Source organism: Odontesthes bonariensis, chromosome 12 (assembly GCF_027942865.1).
Source record: "Odontesthes bonariensis isolate fOdoBon6 chromosome 12, fOdoBon6.hap1, whole genome shotgun sequence".
In the NCBI taxonomy this organism is placed as follows: Eukaryota; Metazoa; Chordata; class Actinopteri; order Atheriniformes; family Atherinopsidae; genus Odontesthes; species Odontesthes bonariensis.
The window spans coordinates 23,182,134-23,191,520 of record NC_134517.1 but is presented as its reverse complement, the minus strand read 5'-3'; the positions used below and the strand labels follow the sequence as shown (position 1 = coordinate 23,191,520).

The window sequence follows — 9,387 nt, the reverse complement described above, 5'->3', positions numbered from 1 at the left end:
ATAAGTTTGCTAAGCACATACTATAATGGTCACATTCACCCTACAGAGATGAAGAAGTGGATTCCATGGTCTTCCTAATACATCATGGCAGGGTGCATACTCTTGTATGTAATTCATTCTAAAATGTGGCCTTTAAATCTGTTGTTTTCTTTCTTTCCCTCCTTTTTTAGAGTTTTTCCTTCAGTTTATTTATATATTTTCCGTTGTGAGGGAATGGCTTCCAGCATGCCGTAGCATTAAGCAGAGCCCACCAGCTAGCTAGCCTCAAGTCGCTCAAACGTAAAATAAATCAGGGCACAAAGGACCCTGCTCATTCCTGCAAAGTAGCAACATTTTCCCTGGCCAACAATGTGGACTTGAACTTCCTTGGCAATAACAAATAGAAAGAAAGTCACCCGAGACACCAACATTAAAAGTGATTAATCATCTCTATTCTCTCTTTACTTTTGAACCAAGGGACTGTCCAGCAATAAATCTTCAAAGATGTACATAAGAATCACTTCCTAATGAAACTGGGCTTTGTTCATTTGTCACCTTTTAGACCCTTTCATTTAAATTACAAAACTAGTGACCTTGTGACTCTGAATATAGATCTCTGGTATTTTGGAGCTGAAGAGGGATTAATCCATAAATCTTGATACTAGATTTCTCTCTCCTTTAAAGAGGTTCTGCCAAAGGATCTTGCAATAGAAAAAAATCATCATAAGAACTTATTGTAAATATGTGATTATTAGGAAAACAGGTGTTTTTTTACTGTAATAATTTGTGGTCCTTTTTTTATTGTAGAATGCTGCAGACCCAAACACATTGTACAACAAAATTGAATGTAAACTGAACGTCCTCTTAAGGCAGCAAGAATTACTATATGTCACACTCAAGGGTGAAAATGGCAAACACTGTCAAACCACCGGTTTGCCAGCTCCTATCTCTTCACTCCTGATATGTTCAAGACTCGTTATCCCCACATTCCCTGCCTTTTCCTGATGAGCAGTTACCCTTCCCAGTGCAGGAGAGGAGAGGGGAGGGGTGGTCGGTGGCGCACACTCAGGCCAAAGGGCCACTGTGGCTTTAAGTGTGCTCCTTGTGTGGCCAGAGCAGCCATCGCGCTGATGCAAAGTGACAGGGACAGATGTGACATATCGGTTCCGACACACTTCCATACCACCAGTCACAGGCTCGGGGTGACTCACATCCCCCTGCTCTGGTCCTGTCCCCCTGCTGCAGGACAACACAACGATGCTCGAATGAACCTCGCCATCGCCCTCACTGCTGCCAGGTATGGGGCTGCCATAGCCAATTACACTGAAGTGGTGCACCTACTGAAGAGGGCAGACCCTCAGACGGGGAAGAAGAGGGTCCGCGCAGCGCACTGCAGGGTTGTGATCACAGGTAAATCCAACAAAAGCTGCTTCCTTCCTTCCTGCTTCACTCTATTCACTCTCTCTCTGTAGCCATCACATCTGTGGCCCTCCCAGCACCTCTTACTCAGTGCTAGTTTGCACATAGTCATTGCACATCTAATGCAGGGGCTTTTAATATTTCATAAGCGTTTTATGGTGTAGAGAGCTGCTTCGGATCTTGTAGGGAGGAACATAAGACAGAATTAGCGTATTTCAAATGGCCTTACTTACCTTTTAAATGTCATGCACAAGGATGGCTTTAGAAGAATAAAACAGTTAAGAGTAAAAGATGGTATTCTGAAACATTTCATGAATAACCAAGATTTAAGGATCTCAACACATGACCACCCCCTGATGTTTTAAAAGACGGAAGTGTGCTCTTGGAGGAGATGTCTCACTTTAATAATGTGAGAGGAGGTGCCTCACGTAGGGAGGGCTTCGACTGACAGGATAATAGAGACAGTTTTTGTCTTCAGTCTCTTTTCTTCTAATACCTAAAAAAAAAAAATTCAGGCTTATGTACCCAGTCACTCCATTTCTACTCTTCTTCCCCTTTAGCAGTGGCAGTGTCACATGTCTAATTTTTAAAGAGTAGTTTGCTATTCATCATGTTGCCACAACAGATCATTTGCTGTCCTCATGGTATCCTTTTATGTGTTTCCCATTATATACTGTAGCTGGTCAACATCAAGCATCACATTAACAAACATTTCCCTTCCAGAAATTCAAAAGACCCTCAGTCACTGCCTCTGAGCTACCCTGTGACACAAAGAGGCAAGAGGGAAATTAGGTATGTCTGTTTCCTATTAATTACAATCCTGGGAAGTCTCCCATGGACACACTCGAGCCACTCTATTACGGAGAGAGGGGGGCGTTCGCTGATAAATTAATAATCCAGCTTGTCACCAGCCACAGATGAATAGCCCCTGGTGATTGATGCTGTTTTCTTTCATAGGGCAGGAATTTGATGTCAGAGCCAAATGTGTTATCAATGCCACGGGACCTTTTACGGACGCACACTGGAAAATGGATGATCAGAAGAACCCCGACATCTGTCAGCCCAGTGCTGGGGTGCACATCGCCATCCTGGGCTATTACAGGTACCTAACAGTGAACCCCTACGTCTCTGTCACTGTCCTGCTATATCACCTGCTTCTCTGCCATGCTGCTCATCACTTCATTAGTTAGCGCCAGTGGAGACTCGTCAGCCTCTGGTCACAACAACCAAGCTCTGTCAGGCAGACTGCTGGTATGTGGAGTTTAGAGCAGGTGTTTAGTCCATCTGGGAGCAGCAGCTAAGGAGCATCAGCTACTATAGCAGGTTTCTCTTCACTCATCAAACGTCATCTCTTTCTTTCATATGTTGGAACTCAATTTTGATTGGATTCCCCCTCTGGCTTGTGAAGGACTGAGATTTCTGCTTTCTTGTTGATGCATGTTATTTGTATTTGCAAGGAATGAAGGCTACTCACATGACCCAGCCTTCCCCCTCCGTTATTCCACTGTTAAATTGAGTCAGTGCCATGTGCATGTGTTTTAAACAGGGCAATATGTGGGCCCTGCGTTGAGGCTAGAGGAGCAGCGACTGGAATTGAAACCAGCTGAATTAATCTCCTGGAAACAGCACTGACAGGAGCCTGATTATGGGGTGTCCCTTCAACCAGCTCGGCCCACTCGTGCCCTCCCCTCCCTAGCAGACCAAAGGTTAATGCAGTCGTCTTGTTTGTTCCCCTCCCGAGCCGTTCACTATTCCCATACACATAATACTCAGACGACTAGAGTCTCGACAATATGCAGCTCCAGGATCCGATTGGGTCAGCTTGCTGTGACAAGGGAGAGGATGCCACATGCAGGAAGTCATCACTGTAGAGCAGGACATTAACCTCTGACTTACGTCACCAACTACTCAGCTTCTGATATCCAAGTAGAAGGTGATCATCAATCTGCTTTCCATGAAAGCTTACTTACCTGATCTTGTACTGTACGGCTTGTGAGCTGGTGTTTGTATTTTCTTTCTTTTCATCGTTTCTCAAAATTGTACTAAAATGGATATTATCGTGTTTTCCTATCCCGTACACGACTGTGTTTCAGCACTGGTAAATGTAAGTGACAGCTGTGATGTAAAGCATAACTGGCAAAACAACCAACATAACATTTATCCACGGAAGAAGAAGAAAAAAAAAAGAGTCATCACAGCGCACTTACACTTGCGGCACTATAGCTGAGATGTTTGAATTACACCTAATTCATAACACCCATTTATGATAATAAATACACGTCCAACAATCCACACACCCACCCCCTGCATCCACCCAACCACCCTCTCTGATTTACAAATAGCTGATAGAGCAAGCAGCTGACAGAAATAAATGAGCTAATCTGATGGCTGTGTAGGACTTCCACCAGATATTAATTCATCAGGAGGCCACAGAGTACAGACAGATACAAATTCCTGTTTTAATTATGTATGGGAGCTGTGCTGGAAACAGGAGACACCTCCTCTACCAGGGCTATTTCTCAGAGCAACTTTATGAAGCCCTTTGATTCCATCATTATTTTGTTTTCCTTTGGATATAACATATGTCCTCCCCCCCCTGTTTTCCCCAAACACTCAAGACAAAATAGATTTTTCCCCTTTATCGCTATGCTTTCACATGGGACATTTGATAATGAACAAGTGGAAAAATAACCTTTGCCACATTAAATTATATTGTTTTCGATTTGCAATTTTTATGAGACCTTCCTGGAGCCTGTTTGATGTATTTTGTTCCCTCTCAGAGCCTCAAATGGCCCTTGCCGACTGGCAGGCTTATCAAAACCCATGGAGGCTTTATTGAATGAGTGACCAGTGGGTATCTAAACAGAATGCAGGGCTATTGATTTTGGAGAAGTGGTCTAATTGTTTCTAGTAGACAAGGGCTTGTCCCGATTATTTGATTGATTAGCTTGATACTGGTCAGCCTCCTCATCCTCCTTCCTTGGCCAGTTAATAGCACTGTAATCCCAATACACTGCTGTATTTCTAATCCATCATCATTATCATGGCTGGACTCAGCACAAGATTAGTTTTTTTTTTTTGCATTCCTATATATTAGCTCCGACTACAACTGTATATACTAAAAAATTAGAAAAAGTTTAAAACAATCCATATGATCTGCTGTGAAGTACAGAGGCAAAACTGAAACAGTTAGATGTACATGTGAGACTGTGATGAATGGATAAACATGATTAAAGATCACTGGAGGAGATTAACTATTAACATGACGAGATGAGTCACTTTGAAATTTGCCACGTTAAAGTTCATCTCAGAATGACCTGTAATCATTTTGGTAAATGCTTTTTGCATTAAGAAGAGCTCGCAAAGTCATTACTGATCTCAGTGCATTTCAATTCGAAGTTTAAACTTTTTACTGAAGGGTATTTTATCATCCAATGTGTTTGCAACAATGGACGACTTGGAAAGAAATTTTAATCTGATTATAAAGATTGTAAAGACTTTTTTTTCATATTGGTAAGTTCTTGCTGTCCTCTGAATTTTCAGTGCATTGGAAAAGCATTTAATTGTCATCCGGTCCAAGATGACTGACTTAAGTCATTTCAAGTATTTTTTGGTGTCATCTCCAATTGGCATTGATGGTAGCACCACACCCATTCGCTGCACTCTGGGCTGTCAAAGTGTCAAAGACACTTCTCACTTTTTCTTAACAGAAATGCATCTTCACCGACCCCAATGTCCTACATAGAGGAGCTGAAACTGACAGCAACAAATCAGGGACAAAAAAAAAAGAAATTGATTGATTATCACACCCTGTGGTCTATTTCAGCCTGCAAGATACAGTGCGATTCCTTCCCTTCAAACTCACAGGCTTGTCCCCTGGAATATGTTGTAGCACTGAGGGTAAACACACAACTGGTGGCAATGAGAAAGAATTGAATCAGCTTTTTTTTAAACAGATGTGCCTGCATTTAAAACACAGCTAGCTTGTATGTCTGCAGCAGAAAAAAAAGCTTCTCCTCGCCCTATTCATGCAGGATATTTGCCACCATATTTGTCTTCAAGCAGCTTCTGTTATTTAAGTTTACAATACAAGTACAAATTATCATGGGACAGTGCTACTTACATACATGTGGGCTCTTCTGCTGCGACTCACATCACATTCTTCTATAATTACTCTTCTGAGCGCATATGGTTTGTGTGTTACACAGGCAAATATGACTGCATGCTTGCAGGACACAATGAATACCTGGATTGTGTACTCTAAATGGTTAAAAAGTTGTCTGTGGACGTTGTCATGTCAACTGCGCTCCATGGAATATCTGGTTTGCCATAAATATATACAATGTGACATGTTTTCTGGTTATAGGCCATACATGAGAGAGGGTTATTTTTACTTTTATTTTTATTTGATTTAGTTCATTTTTCTGTTAATAACCTATGTGTGAACCTCGGTTTGACTCTGAATGCAGGACCTTATTTTATTTTACGTTGTAGCATCCTTACACAAGTAAAGATTCTGTGCTGATGTGTGTTCTGACAGTAATTTAAGAGAAAAAATAAGACAGAGAAAGGGTTGTTGGGGACGTGTCGTGATTCTCTAGATCAAGGCAGAGACTGCGTCTGGCTTCAGGCCGCATGGCCACAGACGGAAGGGTGACATGTGGCGTATGTCTGAGCGAGACCCTGGTAAAAGTCCTGTAGTCACAAAATGAGCAAAGAAAGCCTGAGGCCTGGAAAAAGAGGACGGAGCAGAGTGTGGGGGTATAAGTGTGAAGTGATGGAGCGAGAATCTGTGACTGGTGCAGTCCACACCGTCTCCGTCCTTGCCTGTGGTTGTGCCCGGGCTGGGGTCTTCACTCATTTGTCTAAGAATGTGGACGAAAGGGGATGGGGGAGTGTGAAGATGGGTCATACCAGAGGGTTTGTCACATTGTGTGGAGGTGACACCTCTGAGGCCCTACTGGCCCCCACAGTGGACAACCAATGCCTCCCTTAGTCTTCCCCTCCAGGGAAAAGGGTCTCAGTGGCTTCTCACAGTCACACCATAGTCTCCTCCTGCCTAGCAGTATACTTCACTGTTCTCAGTTCAGCTCTACTGGACTCTCCGCAGCCTGGCCTGGCAAGTTTAAAGACTCTCTTTGTTTCGTTCCAGTAGACTCAAGTGGAATCTTTCTGTTTTTATGGTGAAATCTTTCCACACCACACAAAAGTTCCATTCCCCAGCAATGAGTCAGCCGAACAAAGGGAGCGTCAGTGTAGCTAACTTGGCCTCTGGAATCAAAGAATTAAAAACTTTTCTTTTTTCTTTTTCACTGACCATTTCCTGTCCAATTCCTTAGCTCTTGTCAGAGGGACTTCTCTTTTTGTTTACTGTGTAAACGTTACATTAAATTTTTCTTGATGCAGATTTGTCTGCTGCCTTCTGTACACTGTAATGACATATAAGCGTTGGCTGAACCTTTTTATCCATCAAAAAAATCAATTGCTTTGTTGAATCCATGGTGCCAGGTCTTTCAAGGTTAATACAGCTTAAGAGGTATTGTTTATCATGCATAACTTTCATTTTGAACAACGATAAACAGGCACTGTCTTCATCTGCATGCTTTTTATTGTCCACTTGAGACCCTCTGCTCCACAGTTACTCAGTTGTCATAAATGTTTAAAAAGTGCCCTTTGATAACGAGTTTCTCATTGTTTTATTCAGAAATATCAACCGGCCCATTACAGTGGCAGGTATTTTTTCAATCAATACACAATAGTGTATTAATATTTAATTCTTTATATGTCACTACGATATAAGAAAAAGTGGATTGTTGAGAGGCAGCAGCTGGAGCTCATTTATTTTCCTGCTCTAGCAGTTATATAGAGAGAGTAGACATCTCTCTTCGAGGATGTGCATGCACAGGCATACATTGCATATATTCACAGGAGGTGCAAGTATTCAAACTGTAGGTGTCTATATGTTTATGTTTGCCAACACAGCTGTCTGAGCTGTCTTTCACGGAGGCAGGGAAAGGGATGTCTGGGCATCCTGGGGTGGTTTTGGTCCCTGAGTCATAAAACCCACCTCCAAGGACATTCAATCTGCATAAGCAACATGCATGTGTGTGTGTGTGTGTGTGTGTGTGTGTGTGTGTGTGTGTGTGTGCGTGTGTGCGCGTGGGTATGTGCATGTAGGTGTGTGCATGGGTATGTGCATGTAGGTGTGTGCGTGGGTATGTGTGTGTATGTGGCATTATGACTAATGTGACCACAGAATTATCCAACGTAGGAAGTGTCAGAAATCTACATTAAGGGCAAATATTACTGAACTGTTTGTCTTTGTGGTACAACTATTTATCTTCTTAAGGAAAAGGGTCATTTAACTTTGGCTTAATTGTAACATACAATTTGCCTTTTCTTTTCTTTACATATGTAAAACAAAACAAAACAAAACGAAACAAAAACACTCTGATAAAAATGTAGAAGAAAATAATTAAATTAATTTGCAGAGTGCCACGTAATAAACAGTGAACAACCCCCCACCCACACCCCCACTTGGCTCATCGCGACCAACACACATACTACTGGTTATTTATGCAATATAAAAGGTATAACAGTAACAGGCACACATTCTATCAGGTAGTACCTCTAAATGAGTGAAATAGGAAATAAAGGGTTGCCATTTGTGAAAAAATTTGACTGTACATCCTCTCAGCGTATATCTAATTTTCTCAAATTTTTAAAAACACATGACATCTTTAAGCCACCGGGAAATAGAAGGATATTTAGAATACTTCCAATGTAACAATATTAAATGTCTTGCTAGGAAATGAATGCTATAATATCCTTTTGTGTAGAGTTAAATGCAAGTGAGGGGTCAGGAATCCCAAATATGACAATCAGAGGGCATGGTTGAATATTTACCCCAAGAACAGTGGACATAATAGAAAAACAACCTGCCAGGAAACCTTTCAGATCAGGACAAAGAAAAAACATGTGACTAAGGTGACAAGGGGAGCCATGGCATTTATCACATTTGTCTTCCACCTCCGAATACAATTCGGATAGTCTAGACTCTAGACTATGAGTAACAGGGAGGTCTAAGCTTCACTTTTACTCAGTCAGTGCTTTGAAGTATCACTGCTCATACTGCAATATTTTCTGTACTGTAATGTTTGTAAGTTAGGGTAAACAGTTGATATCAGCTTCCGACTTAAAAACAACATGTTTGGTCTCCTTAGCACAAGAGGGCACCCAGGAAATGTTTGTTTAGAGCCACAATTACAGCGAGAACTTTTTTTAACCCCTTGAAATTGAATTGTTCTTGTAACTGTTGAAAGTAGCATACTTTTTCTTGTGTTCACAATGCAGAAACTGAGGATGACTGGAGTGACCTATTGGAAGATGATTGATCACAATACAATACGTTGACCTACTGAAAACATGAATGGAGGATCTACAGAGTGTGGAGTACACCATATCTGAGGTATCTGACAACTTTGTGGGGAACGAAAAGATGGCCTTCATAATTAAGTTGTGATGGATACTGGCTAATAAACACATAATATCATTGGTGAATCTTCATAAAGAAAGTAAAACATAGGTGTCTGTATGTGTCGTCATAAAATGCAGTTCTGCAGACAACGGGTCAAATAGTGATAAAAAAAAAGTGACCTATCATCTTTTCCTAAGCTATTTCCTTGACCTTGATGGAAAACATCACGGGGTGAAGGAAAGATGGTTGGAAAAATTATTTACACAAAAAGTGCTTTAGATATATTTCTAATGCAATCTCATAAATATCTTATTGGAGATCATGTAGAATGTTACTTTATGTACGGTCTGTAATTAAAAAAGAAGAGAAAAATAAAGATAAATAAAGTGTTGTCACAGGCTGCTGACTGTCACGAAACTTTCCTCATGTATACATAGTTTGAATGAGTGACCACATGAAATCATAGTTAGTACAGCTGAATGAAAATAATCAAGTGTTACTCTAAAAGTTGC

General features: G+C 41.2%; 1 long non-coding RNA gene across 1 annotated transcript; it reads left to right on the top strand.

Moving 5' to 3' along the window:
* Positions 1–2,118: 2,118 nt before the first annotated feature.
* Positions 2,119–8,833, top strand: LOC142396175 (uncharacterized). The gene is made up of 3 exons (XR_012772516.1): positions 2,119–2,190; positions 2,356–2,500; positions 8,752–8,833. It is a non-coding gene; the product is annotated as an uncharacterized LOC142396175 (long non-coding RNA).
* The last annotated feature ends 554 nt before the right edge of the window (positions 8,834–9,387 follow it).